Genomic DNA, 18,709 nt, shown 5'->3' with positions numbered 1-18,709 from the left:
TGGATTCAGCATAGTATTTGGCATACAGAAAATTCAAGTTTTACTTTCTGGAAATGTTTTTTTCAGGTATTTTCCATCTGTAGTTGACTATGAATGCAGAATCCAGATAAGACAGCTGACTGTAATCACTAAGCTCAACCTTTCCCTGGAAGTGGTGATTTAATGTGTGAATTATATGGTTATTAGAATGGGTGTCAGGGAAACAGTGTAATATATGTAATATGGAGGCTGATGGGGCTGGAGACACTGAATCTGTCTGGATGATTTCTGGCGCTTCTTTTAATGCTTATGTCAATTATTCTTATGACCAATCATTCAAAGCTGTCTATTACCTTCTAATAATAATAATAATATTTTTCACTTAAAGTTGCACCTTTCACAAGAGTATTTCAAACAGCTTTGCAAACATTCATTAACACTTTATGAAGTGGGCAAGTAATATATAAATACTGAGTCACATGTCTTTGAATAGCAGCCATTAATAGTTCCCTTGACACCACATTCATGATAGGGAAGAAACTAAAAAAGACCACATAAATGAAGTCAGACACCAACATTATCATCATTCACTGGGCATCCACAGAGGCCTGCCAGAGATGAACCTTTTCTTCATAGTGTGGTAGGAAAGGGGGGTTGTTTCCTTCGTCTTGCTAACTTTCCTCATACACACAAAGACCTCATCATACAAACATAGAAACAGAACAGACAACAAGAATACTGGATTCTTTCTGCCTCCTGCTCTTAAAATTCCTTCTAAGAGGAGGCTCTCTTGATCCCCATCAAAGTTCTAGTTTTTCCATAGATGAACTTTACACAGGAATCCTAAGGCCCTTCATCCCCTCCTGAGGACAAAAGGGCAAGGTACAATGAGATAGGAAAGACATGAGGTCAGGCTCTGGGTAAGCAGAGTTAGAACAAAGGGGAATGGGCTTGGGTGTGAGCAATGGCTACATGAGAAGAAACCACATGAGGGTCCATAAATGCCAAGGCTATAGGTACCCCAGTTGAGTAGCTAATAGTAAAAGGCACAAGTCACTTCTGAACTGCTGTTCTCTATGTAATTTATCTGTATTTAAAAATATAATTACATCTAGAATTGATAACTTGTTTTGTATGTTCCTTTGACTTTCTGTGTATATATGAGTGTGTGTATGTATCCTACTAGTATGCTCAGCAAGACAGCCTAGGTCACTCTATGGTAATAAACATCATCAAAACTCTCAAGGTGTTAACATAACAAACAGTTGTATTCACACTAAATCATTGCAGGTCCAGGTAGCTCTTTGGGACATCTGTACTCCACGTGGTAGCTCATCATTCCAGACTTCAGTCTTGGGCATCTTTACTTCATCACAATCCTTGATGGTTCACTATGGTAGAGAAAAGAAAATTTAAAATATGCTAGCTTTTAAATACTTTCATCAGAAGTGACACACATCAATTTTACTCCTAGCATATTGGGTAAAAGTGAGAGTGTTTCATCCAACCAGTGGAGAGGAAGGAAAACACAGTCTGCATATGTGTACGGAGGGCAAAACTGGAAATACTTGCTAGCATTAGCAATTGTCAACTATTAAGTGCTACTTTAGTTTGTTATCAAGGCAGTGAAATTTTCTCCACACTTCAAAGACAACATGATCCGGCATGGGACAAGAGTGTTACAGACTAAATACAGTGGTACCTCAGTTCACAAACTTTATTTTGAAAAAGATGGCTATATTTATGTTCATGAAGGAAAGATGGCCATGGTCATGTTTGCCATCCAATGCAAAGTTTGCAAAGAAAAACAAAATTTTGCTAGACACTTCTATTTGCAAACCATATTGTTTGCAAACAAAAGCGTTCATGAACCAAGGTACTACTATATAACTATATACATCTTCAACATGACATGGTGACTTCCTGTTTCTTCCTACATAGACCTAAGCTCTTTCCCAACGATTATTCCTCTCATGTTTTCCTTATTTTTATACATTATAAAGGTCTTGGGTCAGCATATTCCTTTCCTTCTCCAGCCCAAACTGCCTTTACACAAAAGGTGTTTTCTTATTGCCAACATACCATGCAATGGGGAGAATCCTACCAACTAATATTTGCACGTTTCCTAAAAAAGTTCTGCCATATCTCCTTCTTGAAATTCAAGAAACGATGATCATTACAGTGACTTATGCAATATTCACTCTTGATTACCCACCAGTGCATTATCCATATTGCTTTCTAATCACTGTTGACACAATTGGGTTAGTAAGATATTTTTCACCCTAATCCACCATCTCTTTTTTAAAAGAAGACACTTTTCTTAAAGAAGATTCTTTTCCTCAAACCAAAACAGATTTTGTGTTCTTTATATCAGAAAAAGCATGGAACAAAAATATTTCATCTCCCCTCTCAGCTCATGGCCAGAAACCTCTAACTTCCTCCCACCCCTTTTGAGCTCAGTGACCCCCATCAGTCTTTCATTCTCATCTGGAAGCTGATTCAGGACAGAGTCCAGGCTTTTTAGGAAAAAGAAAAAAATTCAAGGTAAAGGAGAAGAAAAGGAAAACTTTTTCATGTCACAATCAGGTTCCTGGCAACCTTTCATTCTAATATTTTTAGCAGTGAAAAATATGGATTTAAGAAAGAAGATAAAGGACAAGAGGCTGGTTCCACTACTCCCTAGCTGTGGGACTTGGATAATTTGCTTAATTTCTTGGCCCTTCATTTACCAGTTCTTAGAAAGGAAACAGTACTGCCAATATTGTAAGATTGTCATAGGGAATATATGAAGTGATATATGTGAAATGGCACAAAGAATATATTAAAAACTTTTCTCCTTAGAAAAGTTTGCTCTCTCTCCCTCTCTTCTCCTTAACCCCCCTCCCGTGCCTACTTCTAACCCTTCCCTTGCCAAAGACTGAGATGATCACAATGAACCATTCTTTGCCCAAGGCCTAATCTCATGATGTTTCTGCCCATGACAAAGCCCCATTAGACACTGCCCAGGTGAAATTCCATTAGACTTTAGGAGAAAGAACAAGTCTCATTGAATATATTAGGAGGTATCAAGAGAAGAACTCCTAATAACAAATCTACATGTATTACTTACGGTCCTTTAATGGAAGTATGCATGAGAGACCTTTGCCATCTTTCCCTTAAGAAATATGTTTTAAATATGTATACCCTGTCTTGTGACTTGAAGGAATAAGTGCTATATAACAGACAGCTAAAGGGTTTCAGGTGCCACATCCAGAGGGAAACATAACAAGTTAAATCTTTCCCAGGGAACCTTCTACTCTCAAGTTTACATATTCCTAAATACTTTCTTCATGCTTCTAACTCATAGACCTCAATCTATCTTTTGGGAAACCCTAGCTTTTCCTCTCAGATTTTGGCCTCTATCCCAAATCACTCCCTTACCATACACCAATCCAAATTAATTGCTCTAAGTCTTGATTTTTTTGGTAACAGGGATCAAACTCAGGTCCGTGCGCTTGCATAGCAGGCGGCGAAACCACTGAGCTAAATCTCCGGCCCAATTGCTTTAAGTCTTAATAGTGAAGTATACAGCAACATCTTGACCAGAGCTTCAGCAAAGGTTTAAAAGAAGGGAGTAGCAAGCATATGTACTGCCCAGGCCAGGATAGGGCAGGCACAGACCTTCTAAACCCAACCCATTTGTGACTCCTCACCCCCATCATTGTGAAATGAAGGCACATCCATCTAGTCTCCTATTTTTATATTTAGCAACCATAGGGCTAAACCAATATACCCTTCAAAGATAAAGAATTCTCATTTGTTTATTAATTCATTTTATAAATATTTAGTGGGCACCTCTGTGTGCCAGGAACTCTCCACATTTTGGGGGGCATTTGTTCCTCTCTGAAGTCTGTGTTCTGATAGAGGTGTATACTGGATATCTTCTGTGTGCTCTGCCAGGTCTTCTCTCTACTCATCTGCTGTGTGTTTTGGGAGACCAGTCTTTATGGATTGCATCAACTGGCTGCATTGCCCTTGACTTCTGGTTGGTTACACGAATGAGTAGCACCAAGACATTAGATGGAAGCAGCAGAATGAGGTCTGTTTATTCCCCAACACTCCCTGCTGGGTCACAGTCTTGACAGATGACCTTTCCTATGGAGTACAAATATTCTCTCCAGGTTCAAGTAGCTGCTTCCTGGTCTCTCCCTGTTAAGGCCTAAAGGTGATAAGTTTCCTGTTGCTAAAAGGAGCTCCAGTGTCCGTGGGTAGTTTCCCTTTACCTTCTCACATCCTTGTAAATGGACACCGTCTTATTTACTTTTCTTGTTGCTGATACAAAGTACCCCGACACCTAAAGTTAAAAGGGTTTATTTAGCTCACAGTTTGTAGAGGCTCAGTCCATTATTGGCTGACTCCAAGGCTGGAGGCACATAGCAGAGGGACAGTTCATGGAGGACCAAAGGTAGCAAAGCAACAAAGGAAGTCTTTCTGCTCCTTTTATCTTATCCAGATTTGTAGGGCTGGTAGCACTCACACCCCTAATCCTAGTGCCCTTGGGCCTAGCATTGCACCATGAATCAGTCAGATACACTATATTCAGTCACCGCTGAAAAACCCCCACCTAGTACCGCATGAGGCTTTAGGGGGACATCCAGACCCAACTCATAACAGACACCTTATTATCTTCTCCTCAACTCTCCCATTTAAATAGGATGTTTTCTGCTGGTATCTTAGTGATACAAGAAAAGAGATATATAATTAAAATGATTTCTGATACTGCTCATATAATTTAGGTATTGTTAAATAGGGCAGAGGGGAGCACACTTGTAATCCCAGCACTCAGAGGCTGAGTCAAGAGGAGTGCCACAAGCTCAAGGCCAGCCTGGGCTATATAGTGAGTTTAAAACCAGCCTGAACTACATAGTGAGACCCTGTCTCCAAAAACCAAAACAAGGGCCAGGGATTTAGTTCAGTGGTTCCGCCACTTGCCTCGAAAGCACAAGGTCCTGAGTTCTATCCCTGGTACCAAAAAAAAAAAAAAAATAGCAACAACAATGGAAATATAGGTATTGTTAAAGGAGATAGGCTGTGGGTGGAAAGGCATTCTACAGGGTGTTTAGGAAAGTCTCTTTGAGTGGCTAATCTGACTAGAGAACAGAATTCATCCATACTCTGGGGCAGATCATTCCAGACAGGTAAAAGTGTGGGCAAAATACCAAAGCAGGAAGAGCTTTTCATGGTCAAAGAAGAAAAGTAAACCAAAGTAGTTAAGGAGGTGGAATGTTATCCATGATCAGGCAGAGACACAGGCAAGCTCTGGCCATGGGAAGGAGTTTAGAATTCATTCTAACGCAATGGGAGGACATGAGAGGGGTTTAAGAGGGAGAGTGACACACATTCAGCTTTAAATCTTTGAAAGCACCCATCAGGGTGATCTGTGGGAAGATTCTTGGGGACAGGGAGGAACAGGAAGATCTGCCACTCTGGCCACAGTGACTGAACCAGAGGAGGGTGGTAGACATGGACAGTGAACATGGTCAGGCTGAGACTTGCCAGTGAATGAGATGTGAGGGGTAAGGAAAAAAAGAAACCAAAGGCAGAGGACTTCGAACTTTGGTAGCTATCTATGTGATGGTGCAGCTCACAGCAGGAAGAGGAATGGGGGGGGGGGGCAATTTTAAAAAGACATCCAAGTGGAGATGCCAGGATAAGGGATATAAATGTGGGCATCACCAGCATATAGAGGGGTATTAATGCAGAAGGGCTAAAGCAGCTGACAAGGGAGGGAATGCAGCTCATATGCAGCATTTAAATCTGGGATGATGAAGAGAAATCGCCTTTAACTGCTCGTACATTTCAAGGTGCTGCTCTCTCAGCAAGTCAGTATGTCACATTAATATGCTGAGCAATGTTTAGTTTCTCTCCTTCATTTCCTTCTTCCAAATTGTATGTCTTCAGGCCTGCAGAAAATAAGAAAGAGGCCCAGCTCTGAGCTATAGGCCTTTAACACCTGCTCCCTTAGAAATGCAAAGAGAGTCTAGAGCTCACAGAGGTGATTTGATTAATTTTTTTCCCGTGGACTCTGACTCCCCCTCCCTCCTCAATTTCTATGTGAGAGGAAGGAATGGCTTTATTCATTCATGTTTTCAACAAACACTTACTAATGACCTACTGTTGGGGCTCAGAAAAATGACACCCTGAAACCCAAAGAATGGCAACTTTGAACTGAAGGAACAAGCCAAGGTTCCTCTCTGACTTTGCCCTCACCACTAACTTATCTTGAATTCTCTTTCCCTTTCAAAGCACACCGAGAGGCTTCCCTGAAGCCCTATCCCAGAAAGAATGCAATCAGTATGAAGTTTCCTTCATGAGAAAAAAAGATTAAGTACTAGAGAAAGAAGAGGCTAAAGGACTCCAACCCCAGGACACCTCTTGGCCCCTAATAGACTTTTCAACTAAGAAAATCCAACAGCAGCTCTGAAAGATTACCTGAGAGACTTTATCTGTATAATAGACAGCTCATGTTTGTGTGCTTCCTGCCACTCGCTCCTTGTAGCTTGTCAACTTCACCCTCCAGGATACCCCAAAGCCCTTCCTAGCCAAGTCTCTGTTCTTTGCTGCTCAAGCTTCAACCATTCGGTCTTTCAGGGATGCTCAAACTTTGTGTATCTCTATCATGCTGTGATTTTTCCCTGTGCAAATTAATAAATTTTAGTATCTTTTTCCAATTTAATCTAATATCAGTTTATTCTCAATTTCCCTACACTACTGTGGGTCAATGTGTACAAGCGTTGAGGTTACCACAGGAGAGAAAACAAAAACCCCTGCCCTCAGGAAGCTTACCATCTGGAGAAGGAGACAGAAAACAAACAACAAATATCATTTTAGAAATTTAATAATACACTTCCTTAGCAATTAATAAAACCTATGGAAACACTAGAGGGGACAAAGGGGCGTTTAGAGCACAGAGGTGGATTCTATTTTAATAAGGTGTTCAAAATTGGTCTCATACTAGCAGCAAAGTAGAGGTGAAGGATTAGCTGAGCAGATGTGGGGATAATGTCCAGACAGAGGGAAACATCAGGGCAGGGATTTGGCTCAGGAATGAGCAGTGGGAAAACAGTAAGGAGGCTGATGTCACTTCATACACATACCTACAATGTCCTTCCTCCCAACACTCACTGAGTACCACTTGCCCTTCAAAGCCCAGTTGAAATCCTGGTATGGTTCAGTGTAGCTCCAAGAATTTTGCATTGGAAATCTAATCCCCAAAGCCATAGATTAATGGTATTTTGAGATGGGGCCTTTGGAAGCTGATTATGATTAGATAAGGTCATGAGGATTAGATTCCCATGGTGCAATTAGTGGCTTTATAATAAGAGGAAGAGAGAACCAAGCTAGCAAGATGGTTTTTCCTTGCTGTGTGCTTCCCTGTGCTGTCTCAAGGCTCTGCAGATAGCCCCCACCAACAAGAAGGCTCTCACAAGGTATAGTTCCTTGATCTCAGACCTCTGGAATCATGAGCTAAGTAAGTCTTTATTTTTTATACATTATCCAGTCTATGGTATTTTGTTTTTGTTTGTCTGTTTTTGGTACCGGGGATCGAACTCGGGACCTTCAACTTGAGAGGCAGGCAGCAGAACCACTGAGCTGAATCCCTGGCCCTTTGGTATTCTGTTATAGCAACAGCAAATAGACTTAGACTCTCCTCCACAATGCTGTTCCCAAATACCACAATTCATATTCACCTTTCTTCTCTCTGGACTACCGCAGTATCCACAATCAAGAAGTTGTTTTCTAATAGTTTCTTAATTTTGCCTCCCCAACTAAACTCTAAAGCTTTCCAAACCCACAGGGCCATTTTCTGTGCTTCTTTGTGTTATCTATGGCCCCAAAGTGAATAATAAATGTGACTGACTCATTGTCTAAATAAGGAATTCTTAAATAATTCATATTTGACTTTGACATACAGGGAGATAAATATATATACACATGTGCCCCTTTTTAGGATCTGGTTGTAAAACCAAAAGATTGGACCGACATTACCAGGAGGGATGGAAAGAGGAGGGCTCTGGTGATTACGATTTGTCTAAATGATAAATGTTTGTGCCAAGACAGTTGAGAATAGAATTTTAAAACACTAGAGGATGAGAAACAGGTAACCTTAGTGTCACAGGGAAGAAAAAATGAGAGGCAGAGAAAAAGAATAAAAATGGAGATTTTTGTAAATTTTGTAACTATTTTTAAGTATATGTTTGTGATGCATAATAATTACATTCATCTTGGGAAAATATAATATAATATAATATAATATATATACATATCACATCTAAATCATTTTAGCTTCCCGACCCTCCCATCTCTCCCATCCCCAGATCTACTTCCCATTTCCCAAAATTCTACCTCCCTATTTTTACCACCTATCTTTTATTTTACTCTTTAAATTGCTTTTATTTTAAGTTTCTCATATAAGAGAAATCCTGTGATATTTAACTTTCCATGTCTGATTTATTTCACTTAGCATTATGGTCTCAAGGTGGATCCATTTTCCTACAAATGACTTAAATTTATCCTTCTTAGTAGCTGAGTGGTACTCTATTGTGTATATATACTGCATTTTCTTTATCCATTCATTTGTTTATGGGCCTATAGGCCTCTTCTAAAATTTACTATTATGAGTTGTGCTGCTATAAATAGGGGTATAACTGTAATGTGATGATGAACTCTTTTAGGAAGCTATCCAGAAGAGACAGAGCTAAGTCAAATGAAATTTCTATTTTTAGTCTTTTGAGAGATTTCCATACAAAATCTGGTTTTTAAAAAGAAAAATTAATCTATAAGGAGCTAAAAACAAACTCAATAGTAAAAACAAAATAACCCAGTTTATGAGCGGGCAATAGATATAAATACACAGTTCTCAAAAGAAGACATAACAAATGGCCAACAGGTATATGAAAAAATGTTCAACATCACTATGAGGGAAATTCAAATCAGAACTAAAATGAGATTCCACCTCACTCCAATAAGAATGGCTATTGTCAAAAAATAACAAGTGTTGATGAGAGTGTAGAGAAAAGAAGACACTTTCACATTATTTGAAGGAGGATATATTAGTAGGGATATTATAGAAAATAGTGTGAAATTTCCTCAAAAATTTAAAGATAGAACTACTATATGATTCAGTAATCCCACTCCTGGGTATATATCCAAAGGGAATGCAATCAGTATGCTAAAGAGACATTTGCACTTCTGTGTTTATTATAGTACTATTCACAATGACCAAGAAATGGAAGCAACCTAAGTGTTCATCAGCTGATAAGTGGATAAAGAAAATGTGGTTCATATACACAATGGGGTGCCATTCAGTCATTCAAAAGTTATGAAATCTTGCTATTTGTAACAGCATGAGTAGAGGTGATCATTATGTTTAGTAAAATAAGCCAGGCACAGAAAGATGAATACCACACTCACTCATATGTGAAATACAAAAACGTTGGGTATGGAAAGGTTGATCAATAGATACTGAGATACAGTTACATAGGAACAAGAGGTTCTTGAATACTATTGCACAAGAGGCTGACTATAGATAATAATAATGTACTGTATATTTCAAAAAGCTAGAAGGAAGGATTTTGACTGTTATCACCATAAAGAAATGATAAATATTTGAGGAGACAGATATGCTCAAACTGATTTGAACTTCACACGATGTATACATGTATCAAAAACATTATATTATACTACATAAATACGGATAATTTGTATGGTTTTATGTGTCAGTTAAACAAATAAATTTATTTTTTTAAGGAGGAAAAACAGTACAAGAGAAACTGTCTCAGTGCCTGTCTAGATATACTGTCAAAGCTGACAAATGAGTTTCTCTTTGTTGGGTTTCCCAAAGTCAAAACTGAAAGTTAACGTCCGTGGTCTGCCATATTCATTACAAAGGCATGCCTTCACTTTCCAAGCAGACTGCTTATTTTCCTTCCCTCTTGGTGAAACACAAAAAAATAAAATTGGAGCTGAGTGCAGTGGCACAGTCCTTTAATCTGAACTTGAATCCAAGTTCAAGCCTGGGCAACTCAAAATTCAAAATAAAAAAGGGTCAGGGACGTAGCTCAGTGTGAAGACCCTGAGTTCAATCCTCAGTGTCACAAAACAAACAAACAAACAAACAAAGGCAGTGTTATAGGAAAAGCAGTTTTCCTGCCAGGCCTGTTTGCACCAGACCACAAATGGAACACCAGCTTTCGTGTGCTAGGAAAGAGTGCTGAGGACACCTGTACTTTCTCTCATTCCTCTGTCGGTGGCTTCTTCCCATGTGAAAGGAAGAGGCTAGACAGAGCAGAATGGTTACAGGGCACATTGCTCAGGGCCAGGGCCACTCCAGGGAAGAGGATCAGCTCTGGCCTGCTCCTTTTCATTTGTACTTGGCCTCCCAGATCTGTTTGTTCATGATGGGCAGCTGTGCTTCCTCTCCCAACCAGTAAGCAGACACATTGGGCCTTTGGCCAGACTGGGACAGTCTTGACATTTCCAGGTTGAGAATGGCTAGGTCAGAATTGGAAAGGTAAGGACAGCTTTAGTTTGGGAAGGAGGTAGAAGGCCTTGCCACATCTCCCACACGAGGATCAGCATTGTGCTTTTCGTATTCTCAAAATACAAGAACCTGTAGAAGAGGCAGGGTGATTAATTGGCACCTGCAGACTTCCAACACAATTGAATTGTCCTGATAACAAGGCATGTTAGAGAAGTATCTAAGATACTTAAACATTCAAACATATCAGCATCTATCTCATGATAAAAACCAGAAAAAGGATGCAGATATATGAGTTTATTGTTTCAAGTAGTAAGATTTTCAAGATTTCCAACTAAGAGTCCATAGTCTTCATTTTAACAAATAAGAAATTGAACTATGAAGATATAGTCTAATGTTAATGAAAATTTTCAAATTGATATTGAACATCTCTTGTGATGTGTCACTGAGAAGGATGTAATGTCACTGTAGTGGTATTCCTGGCAAAAATGCATAACATGAAGCGAATCATAAGGAAACAATCAGACAAACCCAAATTGGGTAAAATTTTATGACATAGGGGCCTATACACTTCAAAAATTTCAGTGTTGAAAATACAAAGAAAGACCAAGGAATAAGGAATGGTTGCAGATTAAAGGAGACTCACGAAACATGAGTTCTAAATTCACTATGTGGGATTCTAGTGAGGAAAAGACAATTCCAAGGAAGAATACTTTAGAATAATTAGCAAAATTTTAATATGGATTGTTATTAGATAATAGCCTTATAGCTGTGTGAAATTTTCTAGATTTGATAAGTTCACAATGTTGATGCACTAATGTTCTTAGGAAATACTTGTCACTCTTATGATCTCCACAATTTATTCTCATAAAATTCAGCAAAAATAAATAAAATACATCACATAAAATTAATTAAGGTATATGATGTAAACAGAAAGCAAATGTGACAAACTATTAACAATAGATTGATCTAGGTGATGAGATATGGCATCTCATTTTACCACTCTTGCAACTTTTCATTAGGGCTGAACATTTTCAAATAAAAAGGTTAAATTAAAAATAAATACTTCTCAATAAGATATCATAATCCTTATGTATTCTTAAAACTCCAAGTGAGAATTGAGTAAGTCTTGAGGATGCCGTAAGAGATAGAAAATAATTTTGTAATAAATACCTTGGGTTTCAGTGCACTTAGGCAGGGATTAGGTCACATTGCAAGGGGATCTAACTATCTGAACACAGCTTCCCAATCAGCATATCAAAAAGACATTCCCAAGGGTTCTGCAGGGTTAGCAAGTGTGGCCCTTAAAGTGAGCTTCCTTTGACTAAATTTGTTGCAGGGCCATTTGCTGCCCTCCTTGCACTCCATCCCTCCCTGAGCTTGCATCTTTTCATCTTCTCCATCCTAATTCTGTCTACTGCTATATTGCAAGCACAGCTGTGCCTTCACAAAGGTATAAAAATTTTTTTAAATTATTCAATACTCATAATCATCGGTGTCACAGATTATGTTTTTAAAATATATTCACATTGCCCTCAAGTCTTTGTCACAGAAACATGTGCGTAAATCCACTTTATGACAGTCCTGTTTGTTATGCTAGTTTAAAAATATTTCCTGGAGAAAAAAGCAGTTCAAGATAGACATACCAAATAATGTTAGGGAAAAATTTCAATGTATAATTATGACTATCTCATATAATTCATGTCTATCACCAATGCCAGGTAACTTGCAAATTCTTAGTTACATGGCAACAATATGTTTACCTCCTTGTTACCAGCCCATTTATAAGCTGATGCAACATTTATGGACACTTGGTGTCAGGTACTGTGGGTTATACACATTATTTTACTGGATACTCACTACATTATTATACCATATCTCTATTTTAAAGTCAAGAAAATTGAGGCTCAAATGGCTAAGTTACTTGCCCATGGACACACAATTCTTTGACAAAAGAGCTAGAACCTGATCCCAGCTCTATTTAACTGCACAGTCCAGTCCTTAGCATTAATCCACATCTACTGCTATAGATTTGGTAGTGTGTTCCCCAGTGGTTCATGTGCTAAAATCTTGGTCCTCACCATGGCAGTATTGAAGTGGTGGAATCTTTAAGGGATAAGGCCTGATAGAAGGTAATTAGCTCACTGGGCCATCACTGTTGGAAGGCACTGATGCAGGTCTTATGGGACTGGATTGGATCCCCTGAGAAAAAATTGTTACAAGGGGCCTGGCACATGTGCTACTCATCAGTCTCACATGTCTTCCTACCACTGTGATGACATTGCCATTAGACACTCACCGCAGCTCAACTGATAGCAGGACCAAGCTTTTTTTTTTTTTTTCCAGCACTGGGAGTTGAACCAAGGGCCTTCACACTGAGCTCTATTCCCAGCCCTATTTTACTTTTATCTTTAGAAAGATCCTAACCAAGTTGCTGAGATGTCCCGGCTGGGCTCAAACTTGTGGTCCCCAGGCCTCCATCTCCCAGAGTATGTACTGGGATTACAGGCATGCACCACCAAATGTCCTTGTTTTCTTCGAGAGTGTGAATATCCAGGTCTGTGAGTGAAACAAATTTCTTTTCTTTAAAGTATCAAGGCTGAAGTATTTTGTTAGAACAACTGAAAATGGACTGAGATACCTATGTCCCATCAACTACTAAGCATCATTTTGGATTTCATCAGACAAATATGAGGCCATGAAGGGATATTAGAACCTTAAGAAAACTCTAGGATATGCCAAATAAGAAAACAAAGACATTTCCTATAGAAAGAATGAAAGTCTTTTTCTGTAAATCCTCATTTTTTTTTTGGCCTAGATTGTTTGAACTTCACACTAAGGAAAAAAGAAAAAGGTCAATATATTTTACTACCATTTTTTTCTCTTCCTGAGCTTTTTATGAAAAATTGAAAGTAGTCTTTTGAACAGAATCATATTCTGCTACCCATCCTAAAGTTCAAAATGCTTATTTTATACAGGCTGTACCAAAAACTTTAGGGCATAACTCACACATTAAAAGTACCAACACTGAATATGAAAATCTGAAACACATACCACATAAGTAATGGCAGTAAAAATCCAATGATATTTTAAAGATTTAGTATTTATCATTGAAACACAGCTTTTATGTTTGATGTTGTACAAAGCTCTTAGCTCACTTCTGAATCAATGCTATTTTATTGCTTACTGTTATATTTATGGAATGTTACTGTGAACAAAGCAGAGCAGGCCAAGTCTATTCCCAACATAACCTATAAATAATGTAAGTAAATAAACCAAGCAAATCTTCATGAAGCCATACATTATTTACCACTTCTTGTTGCTGAAATATGAGTTTAAATTTTTGTTACATATTAATGTGAGATCTTAGTCTTTTCTAGGTCTTCCTGGGGAATCAAATCCTAAAATTTAATTCAGAATTAACCTTACATGCCTTCCAACTCTGTAACTAAAAGCCATATGCCTGTCCTGCGTTAAGAACCAGAAACAGGACAATGGAAGCAATATCTCCATCATACATTAATGATCTACAATTATCCTCCCCAAAGTCTTAGTATCAGACTGTAAATAACCCAAGTAAATGTCTTTAACCAGCTTGATTTTGCAAGACAAAATCATTGGGCTAGGAATTTATCTCACTGACCAATGCTACTTTGATTTTCCTATGTTGCATTCCAAGTGAGAATAAATCAAACTTTCTTTAAATTCTAGAGAGTATGTAATGTTCCAAAAAATAACTATTGAGTCCTACCATGATGCAATCTCCTATTCACATTAGGATATCACAGTGAACAAGAAAGGTAAGGGTCTCCTAACAAAGAAATCATTTATGGAGCAGTAGAAAATTAAACAGCAAAAACGTAAACAAACAAGATGATTTTACTAGTAATGAAGACAATGACACAAAACGATAGCATAAAACTGAGTTGTCACTTTAGGCAGGGAGGTTAGAGAATGTTTCTAGAAGAAAGGTACATTTAAATTGAAGCATCATAAACACCCATGAATTTGTTTTTTGTATTAAATTCTTTTATTGGTACATTGTAGGTATACAACACAATTACATTTCTCATTGAGAAGTGTACCTTTATATAATGCATCTAGCTTCTTATCTTTTCCCCATTCCTAGCCCTCCCTTCACGCCCTCCACCCTTCCCTATTTACAAAGACTTTATTTCCATTATTTCCATTTCTCATCATCTTTCCTTTCCCTTCTTTCCTTTTCCCTGCCCCTCCCACTACCCCTACCCCTTTGGACCTTTTCTTCCTATTTTACATTATCAATTATTCATTCTAATCACTGGTACATTTCAGGTATACAATATAATGACATTCATCATTGGAAATTTGCACCTTTACATAGTCTCTCTTGGTTCTTATTTTTCACCCTTGCCCAGCCCTCCCTTCAACCCCTCCAGTCCTCCCTATTTACAAAGATTTTTTCCTATTTTTCCATTTTCTCATATTAATCCCATTCCCTTCTATCCTTTCCCCTAGCCCTCCCACTTCCTTCCCCTTTGCCCCTTTTCTTCCTATTTCACATTACCTATTATACATTTAGTCCTTATTTACACTTTCAGTTTCTCACACCAGAGAAACTATTTGGTATTTACACATGTGTGTCCTATTTATTTCACTTAAGAGTATTGCCTCAATGTGCATCCACTTAGCTATAAATGTCTCTAATTTCTCATTTTTTATGGCTGAGTAGTACTCCATTTTATTAAAAAACCACATTTTCTTTATCCAGTCTCCAGTTGATGTGTATTTGGGCTGTTTCCAAGTTTTAGCTATTACAAACTGTGCTGCTATGAACATGGGTGCACATATATCACTGTGGTATGATTCTTTTAATTCTTTGGGGAAGATCCCCAGCAGTGGAATAGCAGGGTCAGATGGGACTTCCAGTCCCAGTTTTTTGAGGTATCTCCATACTGATTTCCACAGTGCTTGCACCAGTCTACATTCCCACCAGCAGTGGAGCAGGGTTTCTCTTTCCCCACAGCCCTGCCAGCATTTGTTATTGGTTGATTTCATGATAGCAGCCATTCTTTCTGGAATGAAGAGGAATCTCAGCATTGTTTTCATTTGCATCTCTTGAATGACCAGTGATGTTGAACATTTTTTCATGTGTTTATTTGCTGTTTCTACTTCTTTGTCTGAGAAATGTCTGTTCATTTCAGATGCCCATTTTTGGATTGGGTCTTTAAATTTGGGAGGTCTGATTTTTTTAAGTTCTTTATAGATTTGAGATAGTAGACCTTTGTCTGAGGAAGAGCAGGTGAAGATTTTTTCCCACATTGTGGGTTGTCTCTTCACACTGCTGGTGGTTTCTCTTGCTGTGCAGAAGCTTTTTAATAAGAAGAGATCCCATTTGTTGATTGTTTGTGATAGTTCACGGGCAAGTGAGGTTTTGTTCATAAAATCTTTTCCTACACCGATGTCTTCAAGGGTTCTACCTAACCTCTGTTCCAACTGGTTCAGAGTTTCCATTTTAATATTTAGATCTTTAATCCATTTTGATTTTAGTTTAGTGCATGGGGAGAGATATAGGTCTAGTTTTAATCTTTGACAACTTGAAGCCCAATTTTTCCAGCACCATTTATTAAAGAGGCTATCTTTCCTCCAGTGAGGGTGTTTGGCTCCTTTGTTGAAGATGAGATGGCTGAGTGTGTCTGGCATTGTTTCTGCATCTTCTAATCTGTTCCACTGGTCCTCAAGTCTGTTTCTTTGCCAGTACCATGCTGTTTTTATCACAGTAGCTTTGCAGTAGAGTTGCAGGTTGGGGATTGTGATACCCCCTGCCATGTCTCTCTTGCCTAGAATTGCTTTTGCTGTTCTGGGTCTCTTCTTGCTCCAAATGAATTTTTGGATTGTTTTCTTGAGGTCTATGAAATATGCTGCTGGGATCTCAACTGGAATTGCATTAAATCTATATAGCAGTTTTGGAAGTATGGCCATTTTCACTCTATTAATCCTTCCTACCCAGGAGCAGGGGATGTCTGTCCATTTTCTGATATCATCTTCAATCTCTCTTTTCAGAGTGCCATAGTTTTCAGAGAAGAGGTCTTTGATTTCTTTCATTAGGATGATTCCTAGGTATTTCAGTGTTTGGGATGCTATTGTGAAAGGAATTATTTGCCCTATTTCTCTCTCAGTGAGTCTGTCATTGGTGTAGAGGAAAGCTATTGATTTTTGTGTGTTGACCTTGTAACCAGCTACTTTACTGAATTTGGTTATTAAGTCTAGTCTTCTATTTTCTTTATCCAATTTTAGGATTAGCACAATGTTGAGTTCCTAAAATGAGGGGAGAAGTGTTCCTTCACTTTTCTGCTTTAATTGTTTGATATAATTTATCAGTTAAAATGTTCATGAGCCTGCTGTTGTCATATAGGTAGGTTTTCAAGCTAGGAATATACTTTCTTTAATAGGTGCTATTCAAATTTTATATTTCCTCCAGAGTTAGTTTCATTAGTTTGTCTTCTAAGTTACTTCTTAGAAGCTGTCAAATTTATTTCAAAAAAGATTTTTGTAATATGCTTTCTATATCCTTTTAAATTCTGTAAAATCTGTGGTAATGTCTCCTAGATCTTAATATTGTAATTTAAAAAATGTATAACTGATATTGTGTAACAGGAAGAAATGGTCTAAAAGAGCAGGGGAATTGGGAGGGGTAGGGGAAGGGAAAAAAGGGAAAGGAAAAAATATGAGAAGAGGAAACAAGGTCTTTGCAAATAGGGAAGGGTGAAGGGGGTGAAGGGAGGGCAAGGGAAGGGGAAAAAAATAAGAACCAAGAGACTCATGTAATAGTACAAGATCCCAATGATGAATGTAACTGTATTTTATACCTAAAATGTACCAATAAAGTTAATGGGGGAAAAAAAAGAAGGCAGATTCACAAGGGGCAACTGTGTTGAGGAAAAAATAAAACTAAAGTAGTGATAGTCCAAGCATACATATTCCTCTATAACATAAACAATAAGTTTAGAGAGTTTAAATCATATATCAAAGATTATACTCTATTATCTCAGGGGTAATGGACCACTCAATAACCCTTTGAATCATACTCTTTGTTTTTTATAGTATTCATCATTCTTATTACAATTATTTTATTAATTTGTGGTATTTGTTCTTTGCCTCCCCACCCTGCTCCCCTATTAGAATACAGGCAACATACGAACAGGGACCACCTACAAGCCCAGACACAGTGAACAGACCCTCAAAATATACGTACTCTAAAGAAAGAAGAAAGAAACATATTTGTCCTATGGTTAAAAAATAGAAAACCATACAACATTTACACCTAGAGTGCTCTCTGCTTGAATCCTACGTAGAAAAGACACCATTTTCCCCTCTGGTATAGAGGCTCCATTGAAACAAGGTTAGTCACATTGTTTGGTCTGCCTCTGTAAGTATAAAATGTGCAGTACACCCTAGTCAGAGCTCTCCATTTCAATCTTACACAATCACCTTATTTGACAGTGACATTCTTTTTAGAGGCAAATCAGTGTGAACTCCCAATATCCAAAATTAGATCAAGAACACAAGTTCAAATGAGTTGGCCATTAATTACTTACCATCACTGGCCTAAGTTTGAAACCACCAGATCTCATTTTTCATTGGGCTGACATTCTGAAAGGCACCATTTGTCAGGAGACCTCCCTTGTATTTTTTCTTTTTCCTCCATTGTTTCATTGAATTAACCAAAGCAATATTAAATAAGTTGCTAAATACAGCTATTAGTTCATTTGTAGCTAATTATTACAGGTAAATGGTGCAGTAAATGAACTACTCCTAGACCCTCCCTGTTTTTTTTTAAGCTTTTGTGATATTCTCCAGGTAAATCCCATGCATAATGTAAGAGTGGCAATGTTGTTTGCATAATAAGCTATTTTCTACCACAGAAGCAGAAACATTTTATCGCTATAGAGAAAACTCAAATTATGAATATATTTTCATATAAGTTGATTTATGTGAGAATTACAAATAAATGCAGAGCCTGGCTGCAAGTGAATTGTTTGTTCCCAGTTCAAGGAGTGGTGTTATTTGAAATTAAAAAAGAAAACAACCCTACCACATAATGCTAGGAGAAATATTTTTAGGTATTCAGACCGAAACACATACAATAAGATCCAAGAAGAAAGGCACTGGCCCGTCCTGGCAGTAGGATCTGAGGTTACTAAAGTTAAAAAAGGGGGCCGGGGATTTAGC

At 38.1% G+C, this 18,709-nt stretch overlaps 1 long non-coding RNA gene across 1 annotated transcript in view; it reads right to left on the bottom strand.

Annotated features, from left to right (window-relative positions):
* Positions 1-1,228: 1,228 nt before the first annotated feature.
* Positions 1,229-18,709, bottom strand: part of LOC147825126 (uncharacterized) — a 96,854-nt gene continuing 79,373 nt past the window's right edge. Inside the window, exon 2 of the long non-coding RNA XR_015441344.1 lies at positions 1,229-1,370. This is a non-coding gene — a long non-coding RNA (uncharacterized LOC147825126). The remainder of the gene's footprint in view (positions 1,371-18,709) is intronic.

The sequence above is a fragment of the Heterocephalus glaber genome, unplaced genomic scaffold (assembly GCF_053883595.1).
Source record: "Heterocephalus glaber isolate CG9 unplaced genomic scaffold, H.glaber_assembly_v1.0 deba00001509, whole genome shotgun sequence".
NCBI lineage: Eukaryota > Metazoa > Chordata > Mammalia > Rodentia > Bathyergidae > Heterocephalus > Heterocephalus glaber.
This window is presented reverse-complemented; position numbering and strand designations above follow the sequence as displayed.